Source organism: Sinohyriopsis cumingii, chromosome 5 (assembly GCF_028554795.1).
Source record: "Sinohyriopsis cumingii isolate HCF-2022 chromosome 5, ASM2855479v2, whole genome shotgun sequence".
NCBI lineage: Eukaryota > Metazoa > Mollusca > Bivalvia > Unionida > Unionidae > Sinohyriopsis > Sinohyriopsis cumingii.
This window is the reverse complement of record NC_142965.1, coordinates 146,815,802-146,826,026: the sequence shown is the minus strand read 5'-3', so window position 1 is coordinate 146,826,026 and position 10,225 is coordinate 146,815,802. Positions and strand designations below refer to the sequence as shown.

Below are 10,225 nucleotides of genomic sequence, written 5' to 3'. Positions count from 1 at the left end.
ATTAGGTGTATATAAAAGTCAACTGTGTATATTGGTAAGTAATATACGTGTTTTTTCTTAACATATCTTAGTACACATGAACCCGTTTATTAAGGTCACCTGTGTTTAAAGGTCAGTTAACAAAAGTTCCTTTTGAAGGTAACTCAGTGCATATTTACCTGTATATAAAGGTCACCTGCGCATAAATAAATCAGTTTTTTGTTTTTGTTCTTATGGCTGGCTGTTTTAATTAAGCTGACAGAGAACGTTCAGTTCATAGTTTTATACTTAGGAAAAGTCACTTCAAAGCTCTGCCGAAATTCCATCATTATATAATACAATATTCCTTTAGCGTTTTGACTGTCACCATCAATATACATTCCCATTCACCTGCCGCAAAAATGCTGAACAAATTAATTGGGTACGTAATATGTTTGTGTTGTTTTCTTTTCTCTTGCTTTAGGCAAGATCAATAACTCTTTAAAATACGGAAACAATTCCTTATATTAAAGCTCACACAAAGACTTGACCAGGTGACAATTTACGGTAAACTGCATTCAGATCAGACAAAACTATGACAAAGAGTTAGTCATAAAGAGATTCATTGAAGATTAAGGGCCACAAAGTTCTTAAGCTGAGTCCAAATAAGAACACATCTATAAAACTGGTTATAGTTGTCTCTGATTTCGAACATTAAAGGCATTTGAAACAGTTATAGCTTTAGCTTTGCATCAGATTATGTTGAGATCCGACATTTTTTATTAGGGGCCACCATGAGTAGATATACGATCCAAATCAGCCCATCTCCTTAGTAACATCAACTAATTTAAGGTTTATATTCGCACATAAATTAAAGAAAACCTAAGAACAGCTGAACAAATGGTCACGAACCTTTACAATGTCTATACTAAGTCGAGTAATGCAATATTTCTGTAAAATGTAGTTGATATTTTTTGATCGTCGAACTCAAACAATACATTTGCTTGAAATCAAAGGAAATACATTTATTTGTTTTTAAAAATAGCCCAATTTAAAATATTATAAATAGTAACAAACGCATTATACCTCTTTAAGACTTTCATGCACCACTTTTTGACTGTTCCATTAAGTAGTACGTTTTGTATCACTGGTCTGTAAATGAATCTAACGAAACTATTTGTAACCTTCAAACTCTATTGGTTCTTTTCTTCTTTATTTTTTTTTCCACTGTGCCTTTGGGGTGTTTTTTGTCTCAGGTGGTGTTTCCATGGAATCCAGATCTCATTTGTCTATCTCAAGTGTTGTTTCCATGGAACCCTAATTTCATTTATCTCTCCCACATGTTGTTTCGATATAATCCAGATCTCATTTAAATTTTCTTGGCATCAGTCCGTCTGCGTAAGATGATTATGCTGTAACCGTTGGTGATGACTTATTTGTTTGCTTATACTGCATTTCCTATGTTACAAACAAATATTATGTCCTGGAAACAGGACCTGTAGCAAGTGTCACAGCTGTGGCCCGTCGTTTGATAGATCTGGGGGGCACATTGCTTCTCGCATTGGCATTTGCAGTGTAACTGGTCCAGCCACTGTTATACTTGATGCTGCTCGCCATCCCGGAGCTTGCGGTTTTAGTCGTCTCTGTTGCTTGCCAGTATTTGTCATTCCACGCAACTTTTGAAGCGTTTTTCTTTGCACTGGCGACTTCGCTGTACTTCCTTTAAATTTGCGTGACCAAAATATGCTGAGGTTTCACAAAGCAACACCAAACAGAATGTTTTCTTTTATGGAATAATTTGCTCCTGTTTGTTAAAGGAGGGTGTGACATGGCTTAAACACAGCATGCGTAAATGGTGCACTTAAAATACTTGCAACATGAAATTACTGATTTACTTAGCGTCGAAATACGCCAACAATTGAGTATTAAACGATACATTTTATCATTCAAAACGTTATTGCTATGCGGTTGTAAATTGGACACGTAAAATCACTGCAAAAATGATATACTACTTTAGCAAGTGTTATACCATTAGGAATACACATGCAAAATGAGGATGACCAAAACTCCCTTGTAGCGTTCTATACAGAGCCATCAGTGTGGTCAGTGGTATTGTTACCATTAGTGTGGTCAGTGGTATTGTTAAATTGGGGAGAGACAAATGGGACTTAATCTTTCACAAAGAATTTAAATGTTGTACTTTATCTTTCCAATTGTGAATGTTGCCTATCTTTTTTTAGCGACAGAAAATCGATATGTTTTATTATACACGTTGTCGCTATTTGTATTTCAATTGTGAAACACATTACACTGAGTTCGATTTAATATTTAATTTGTAAAATCTGTTATGCCACTATGCTCATTAATAAATAAATATATAAATTTACGTCAGTTGAAAAATTATCATCTCATAAGAGGAAAAATTGCTCTTATTGCTTTCTCGCTAAATTGTTCGAAACCTTTCGAAAGCAATAGCCAAAGTGTTAGAGATCTTAAGTGTATTTGATGCGAACATTGCAACTGGCTAAGCCCAACCAAACCACATAACTGTGTTTCTCTGAAGCAACAAACCGTGCAACTGGCTAAGCCCAACCAAACCACATAACTGTGCCTCTCTGATACAACAAACCGTGCAACTGGCTAAGCCCAACCAAACCACATAACTGTGCCTCTCTGAAGCAACAAACCTTGCAACTGGCTAAGCCCAACCAAACAACATGACTGTGCCTCTCTGATACAACAAACCGTGCAACTGGCTAAGCCCAACCAAACCACATTAATGTGCCTCTCTGAAGCAATAAACCGTGCAACTGGCTAAGCCCAACCAAACCACATAACTGTGCCTCTCTGAAGCAACAAACCTTGCAACTGGCTAAGCCCAACCAAACTACATAACTGTGCCTCTCTGATGCGACAAACCTTGCAACTGGCTAAGCCCAACCAAGCCAAAACACTGTGCCTCTCTGATGTAAAACTACACATTATAAAGCCAAATAGAAGAAAATAATGAGGTTTAGATTATCCAAAATTATGGTACAAATAACACATGAATAAATAAAATGTCATCTTGACATACGTTTTATATGTTTGTTCGTAAATTGTTTTATATAATAAAAAGTTCTGATTCTGTCTTTCGGTGTGTGATGAAATGGGCTTGAATGAATACTAGTCTTAATTTAAAATTACGAAGACACGAGGACCCAAAGGCGAAAAACATTAATGAGCTTAAGATATTTCTCCGTTAGAATCTCATTGGAATACACGCTGGAGAGAGTACTCGATGAAACTGAATCTGGAATGTGATTGTATGTGCGGAATGTGAATTCGTTGTGCGATACTTTGACAATTCTGACCGCATTAAATGCATGTCCGCATTAAATTCATGTCCGCGTTAAATGCTAGTCCGCGTTAAATGCATGTCTTTGTGATGTGACGGCATTTTCCATATCCTCATATCCCTCTATATTATAGGCTAGACCAATCCCAATCACAGACATAATTGCAGCTTATGTTGATGGCTGGCAAGCCATGCTTTGTATGTTGGTGGCTGATGGGACATGACTTGTATACTGACGGTTGATGGCCCATGATTTGTATGTGGTTGGCTGATGGCCCATATATGTATATTGATGAGAGCTGTCCCACGATTTGTGTGCTGCTGGTAAATGGTCCTTAATCTGCATGTTGGTGGTAGATGGCCCATGATTTGTATATTGCTGGCCGATGGTCCATGATTTGCATGTTGTTGGCTGATGGTCCATGATTTGTATGTTGGTGACAGATGCGGTAAGATCTGTGTGTTGGTGACTGATGGCACATGATATTATGTTGATGGTTGATGGCTCATGGTTTGTATATTGGTGGCTGAAGACCTATGATCTTCATTTTCGTGACTGATCGCCCATCATTTGCATGTTGGTGGCTGATGGCCCATAATTTGCATATTGGTGATTGATGGCCTATTATGTATATGTTGGCGTATGATGGCCCATAATGTGTATGCTGGTGGCTGGTGGCCTATGATTTTTACGTTGGTGACTGATGACCGTTGATATCTATATTGGTGACTGATGGCCTTTGATTTGTATGTTGGTGGCCGATGGCCCATGATTTGTATGTTGGTGACTGATGGCCTATGATTTTATGTTGGTGGCTGATGGCCCATGATTTGTATGTTGGTGGCTGATGGCCCATGATTTGTATGTTGGTGGCTGATGGCCTATAATTTTATGTTCGCGGGTGATGCCTATAAGTTTTGTGTTGGGAGCTAATGGCTTGTGATGTGTATCCTGGTGGCTGATTGCTCATGATTTTATGTTGGTGAGTGATGGCCTATAATTTGTATGTTGGTAGCTGATGGCCGATGATTTTATGCTGCTGTCTTATGGCCCTTCATGGGCTTGAATGTTTTTCGATACTTTGGTTAAGTTGAGTCAGACTCTTTAAGAGCTGTCGGTATGAAATTTATAATTGTCAATCAGGAATTACATTTTATTGTTGTTCTGGCAGTAAACGCTTGCGGCGTTTTTAAAATAAAATACTAACAGGTGACATTTTGACCCGGAACTCGTGTTCAACGGTGCAAGAGTTTAAAAAATATGGTCCCTTCGTAGAGAGAACAAATATCATTTTGGATCACGTAGACTCGAAACAGTTCACTCTAGGATTTCTACTCAACATAGGTAAGATAATATAAACTGTACACACTGACATGACTATCTCTGTCTGTTCGTCTTTGCATCAGAATATAGATATTTAATCAATATTTTAATTGATGTAGATAAATAGAAAATGAGACTTTTCTGTGAATATGTACATTGTTGAGCATAGATTTCAGTAAAAAGCGGGTTGACTGTTTCTTAGAGCAATCGTCAATACATTTGTCTCCTGGTCAGATGACATAGTTAGAGCATACAAATGTACTATATATTCTGGTTAGGGTGACATAATTAGATCATACCTATGTAATATATAGATGATCTGGGTGACATAATTAAAGGATACCCATGTACTTTATAGTTTGGTCAGGATTACATAATTGGAGCATACTATGTAATATATAGTTTGGTTAAGTTGACATACTTAAATTATACCCATGTAATATATAGTTTGGCCAGTATGACGTAATTGGAGCATACCATGTAATATATAGTTTGGTTAGGATGACATAATTGGAGCATTGCAATGTACTGTATATTCTGGTTAGGGTGACACAATTAATTCATGCCCATATAATATATAGTTTGGTTAGGGTGACATAATTAAAGCACACCCATGTAATATATATTCTGGTTAGGGTGACATAATTAGAGCACACCCATGTAATATATATTCTGGTTAGGGTGACGTAATTAAAGGATACTCATGTAATATATAGTTTGGTTAGGGTGACGTAATTGGAGCATACCAATGTACTGTATATTCTGGTTAGGGTAACATAATTAATTCATGCCCATGTAATACATAGTTTGGTTAGGGTGACATAATTAGAGCATACCCATGTAATATATAGTTTGGTTAGGGTGACGTAATTAGAGCACACCCATGTAATATATAGTTTGGTTAGGGTAACATAATTAATTCATGCCCATGTAATACATAGTTTGGTTAGGGTGACATAATTAGAGCATACCCATGTAATATATAGTTTGGTTAGGGTGACGTAATTAGAGCACACCCATGTAATATATAGTTTGGTTAGGGTGACATAATTAGAGCACACCCATGTAATATATAGTCCGGTTAGGGTTAATTAGAGTATACCCATTATTTGATTTACCAATGCATGAGAGTACCAGGCATTTGTAACTTCCAGGGCGTGGGCTAGATAGCTTTTGTAAAATGTACCCGTATGATATATATATATATATATATATATATATATATATATATATATATATATATATATATATATATATATATATATATATGTATGTATGTTACGGCATAATACAATACGTTGCACATGCCTATATTTGATGATTCCAGTGTAACTGCATCTTGACTCTTATTTATTGTTTAATAGCACATTCTCAGTTTGGAATGCACCCTGTACGCTTATTCCGAACTTTCGAGCAAGATAATAAACTCACAGTCAGTAAGTGGATATAAGATTTACAAGTCTATATAAATAACATACTATTTATTTTGGAGGTATATTACCTCTCGATATCATGTCACAGGTACATATGAAGGCGCTAATGACACATACGTATACAAGTGTTCGATAATATAATAACGTATAGATGGCCCGGTCTTTGAAAATATCTTTCATTTTTTTAAGTCATCAAAGTGCTAAATGAAAAGTAATCTGCTTAAATTAAGGATTTTTTAAACCTATACATTGCTTTGTAACTAATACATGAATTCACACCTCCGATCCTTTCAGTGCCCTACCAAGGGTAAATGGCGCCCGGGGCGATGATGATGGCCCAAAGGGATTTTTGCGCCCAAAGAAATGTGGTGCCCGTGATTTTGGTGCCTCCAGATCTCTGGCATCCGGGGCACCTCCCCGTCCCCCCACCTCCGCTACTGGATCATTTTTATAAATACAACTTTTAAAGGCAGTGAGTGTACATGTATGTTAATTGTCAAACATTGTATGTATAAATCAGTAAAGGTTTTTCAGTCCAAACGGATTAAGTTGAATGCACGATTTTTAAATATGAGTATGTCTTCAGATGATACTGCCGTATTGTTTGTTTCAATCACTGATATGCATTACTAATTGCATTATCTGTACATGTTAACGAGTACCTTACATACCCACTCTTTAATTTAAAACAAATATATTGAGTTCCATGAGAGCTAGCATAATTACAACAACAACAACGAGTTCTCAACATTGCAATACAAATATGTTGTAACCATCAGAGCACACTCGGGCCATTCCACAAATGATCGAGGGGAAAACTCGTAAATAAAACAGTAGCCGCCATCGTATGTACATGTTTATCACATAGTCGGTGCACTTTAATACTGTTTATATTTTTTTCGTAGCGTTACTTCCTATCAATTTGGTTGGTCGAAATAAGCTCGTAAAATCCTTCCGCAGTATTATTGTTACTTCTCAGCTGAAAATCGTGTACATTTTCGTCACTCTGTCTATAGAAACTACTAGATTTACAATCAACAATATGGCGGCCGTCTGTCAGATAGATATCTGACTGAACTCGGGAATCAAACTGACATATACACGAAAAGTGGATGCGAGGTAGTCGGAACATAACAAATTTACACTACACAGAATTATAAAAACACCAAACTAATACTAATCAAAAATGAACTTGAATGACGTTCTCCTAGTTAATCTGAAAATGTGGGTGAAGAGAGAAGGCCAAGCAATTGTAAAACGCGAATGTATAGTGCATATGTTTTGAAATCCACGGCAGCCGATTTTATTGCAGACAGTCTGCTTTGCATTGCAACTAACACGCGCTATTGATCTTGCACCCCACCTCCATGGTTTAAATGTCAGCATAGACTCGATAAGGTGTAAATATACTTAGCTGCCTTATGAGGGATATGTTGACAAATGATAATCAATCAAATGACAAAGAGTTATCCAACCACAATGCCCAGAACTATTTAATCTCGGAATTGAATGTTTGCTGCGTTCGTCCAAATAAAATAATGCAAATATCCAGTCACAAAGGCATTAAGTCTGTGAATAACACTTGCTTATAATTTATTCCATATCTGTTGTTAAATGTTTTTGTTTTATTGCTGCGTAAGGATTATATTTTCTAATATGATTAGAATATATTGAGACTATTTTCTTTCCCTACGCCAATACAGGATGTATGTATTTCCCTACGTCAATACCAGATATATTTATTTCCCTACGTCAATACCGGATATGTTAATTTCCCTACTTCAATACCGGATATATTTATTTGCCTACGCCAATACCGGATATGTTTACGAGATTTACATAATGTTTGAACTGCAACACATATTCATTTTACCGACTGTATTGACATTTTCCCATTAATACAACAACACTTACCTGATTTAGCGGTTATGTGCTTCAGACTCAACAAGCAAGAGTTACCCTCCTTTAACGTCCTACAATACTCCAATAACTGATTGTTATGAATTTCGTGAATTCCGTGAAAGCTCTCACGAAAACAATATACACGTCTTTTGCTTAGCCGTTATTTATGAAACACCTTTGATCTACAATTGGCTGCAGTTGTGAGTTACATTTTATTTCACTAACTGAATCAGAGGAATAAAAACGAGTGCAAAAAGGCAGAAATTATTTGCTTACATCTGTGGAAAATCAAAATATGTAATCCAACAGAAATGTATAAAACTTTTGTTTCAGGCTCACTAAAGATTAAATAAGGACTTTTAATATCAAGATGTAGTACAACAAAGTTAAGTATGATGCTGAAATAAAGCTAGGGTATGTGCTATTTGCATTTAAGTCGCCGTTTCCAGGTCTGTTGTATTTTAGTGATTATTTGTTGTTTATGGAGAGTCGGTTATGAGAAGATATTTCTCAAACCGACTAATTAACCAGTATCTAAGAGAATACAACATAATGTATAATAATCACAAGATGTTATGGTATCTTGGATCAGTTTCGTATAATAGTCCCTCCCTAAATTCTAAGTTATCTGTGTTTAGTAAGTTGAGGTAGGAATAATTCTTTGTATTATGTGTTTGAGCCGTATTTCGTTATAATGACGTAAAGTACTCATCTTCGGCTTGGAAACGCTTGCTAATTGTTCATACAACTGTGCAAGGAAACTTTGCACGTGAGCAATTAGAGGTTCGTGATTTGTGGTGATTATGTGATTAGAGAATAATTAGTTGTAGTTTTTGCGCTTTTAAGAACCCTTCGGCTTACAATGATAGCTATCCTGATGTTTTGGGAAATGGGGAAACATAAGAGAAGATTAGACATCGACCCAGGCTCACACATGGATTGTTTGATGTCGTTTCGATAAATGTATTAAATTGTTCAGAAAGTTTTACCTGGATTAAAACTGATTGCGATTTATCCGCATTAGTCACTTTACTGACCGAATCGATTGTTATACTATTATACCGTTTCTCCGCATAAGTCGTTTTACTGACCGAATCGATTGCAATACTAGTATACCTTTTCTCCGCATAAGTCGTTTTACTGACCGAATCGACTGTGATACAATTATACACTTTCTCCTCATTAATTATTTTACTGACCTAATCGATTGTGATACTATGATACCCTTTCTCCAAATAAGTCGTTTTACTGATCGAATCAATTGTTATATTATTATACGCTTTCTCGACATGAGTCGTGTTACCGTTATTGGGTTTGAATGTTAATTTAGATATATCAAGTTCATAAATCTGGAATCGCACTAGTGGAGTTAGCCTATTATTTATTCACTGCAGTGATATTTTTCTTTTCTTACCCTAAGTTGATAGAGCTACGAAACATTAGCTCAGCTAATAGTACGCTCCATTCTACTGTATTCATTTGGTTTAATAAAGCCTCGAAAAATACGTCAGTTATTATAGACCTACAAGTAAAAATAGACACACAAAAAATTAAGTACTTTTTGTACCATCTGTTTTTTTTTAAATTACCAAAAACATGCGAAAAGATTGAAAAAGCTTGAATATTTATTTTTAAATTCCAATTCACATCTTTAATACAAATTTATAACGTGTAAAATGATTCCCTTTTGACAAAATAAAGATCGACTATACTTTTAAATATAAAATATTCAGTCGATTTAATCAATTGAAGCAACGTGCGTCAGTGCCAGGAGAAAGGTGTGAGTCTAGCCTAAAGATAACATCTAACTGAGTTACATTTCAAGAAAATTACAATATTAATAAAAGTATAATAAAAAAGTCATTTGATCGCACGTTATTGACCTAGCATAGCAGTCGAGACATGATTTGTTAATTATACAAAACGCAGAGTCATTTTCCTGATTTAATATTTAATCAATTATCTGGTATCGAGTAACGCACGACTCATGTAACCGATTGTATATATGACAGTTCCGTCTCTTTAATACCTGCCTGAATCTTATCATTTTGCTTGTACCTTTCTACACGAGTTATTTATGAATCATATCTTTTTGCTTGTATCTTTCTACACGAGTTATTTATGAATCATATCTTCATACCAGTAATATAAATGTTATGTATCACTTCGAATTTTCAGTTAGACCCAATTAAACTCGTTATAGACTTTTCCAAAAATGTTCTTACTCCAATATAATATGAGAAATATACCTAACATAAGAAATTTAAACTA

The 10,225-nt window shown here is 35.6% G+C and overlaps 1 protein-coding gene across 1 annotated transcript in view; it reads left to right on the top strand.

Moving 5' to 3' along the window:
- Window positions 1–4,610: 4,610 nt before the first annotated feature.
- LOC149800417 (uncharacterized) overlaps window positions 4,611–10,225 on the top strand; it is an 85,499-nt gene continuing 79,884 nt past the window's right edge. Inside the window, exon 1 of the mRNA XM_089960056.1 lies at window positions 4,611–4,640. The gene's annotated coding sequence lies outside the window, so the exon portion shown is untranslated. The remainder of the gene's footprint in view (window positions 4,641–10,225) is intronic.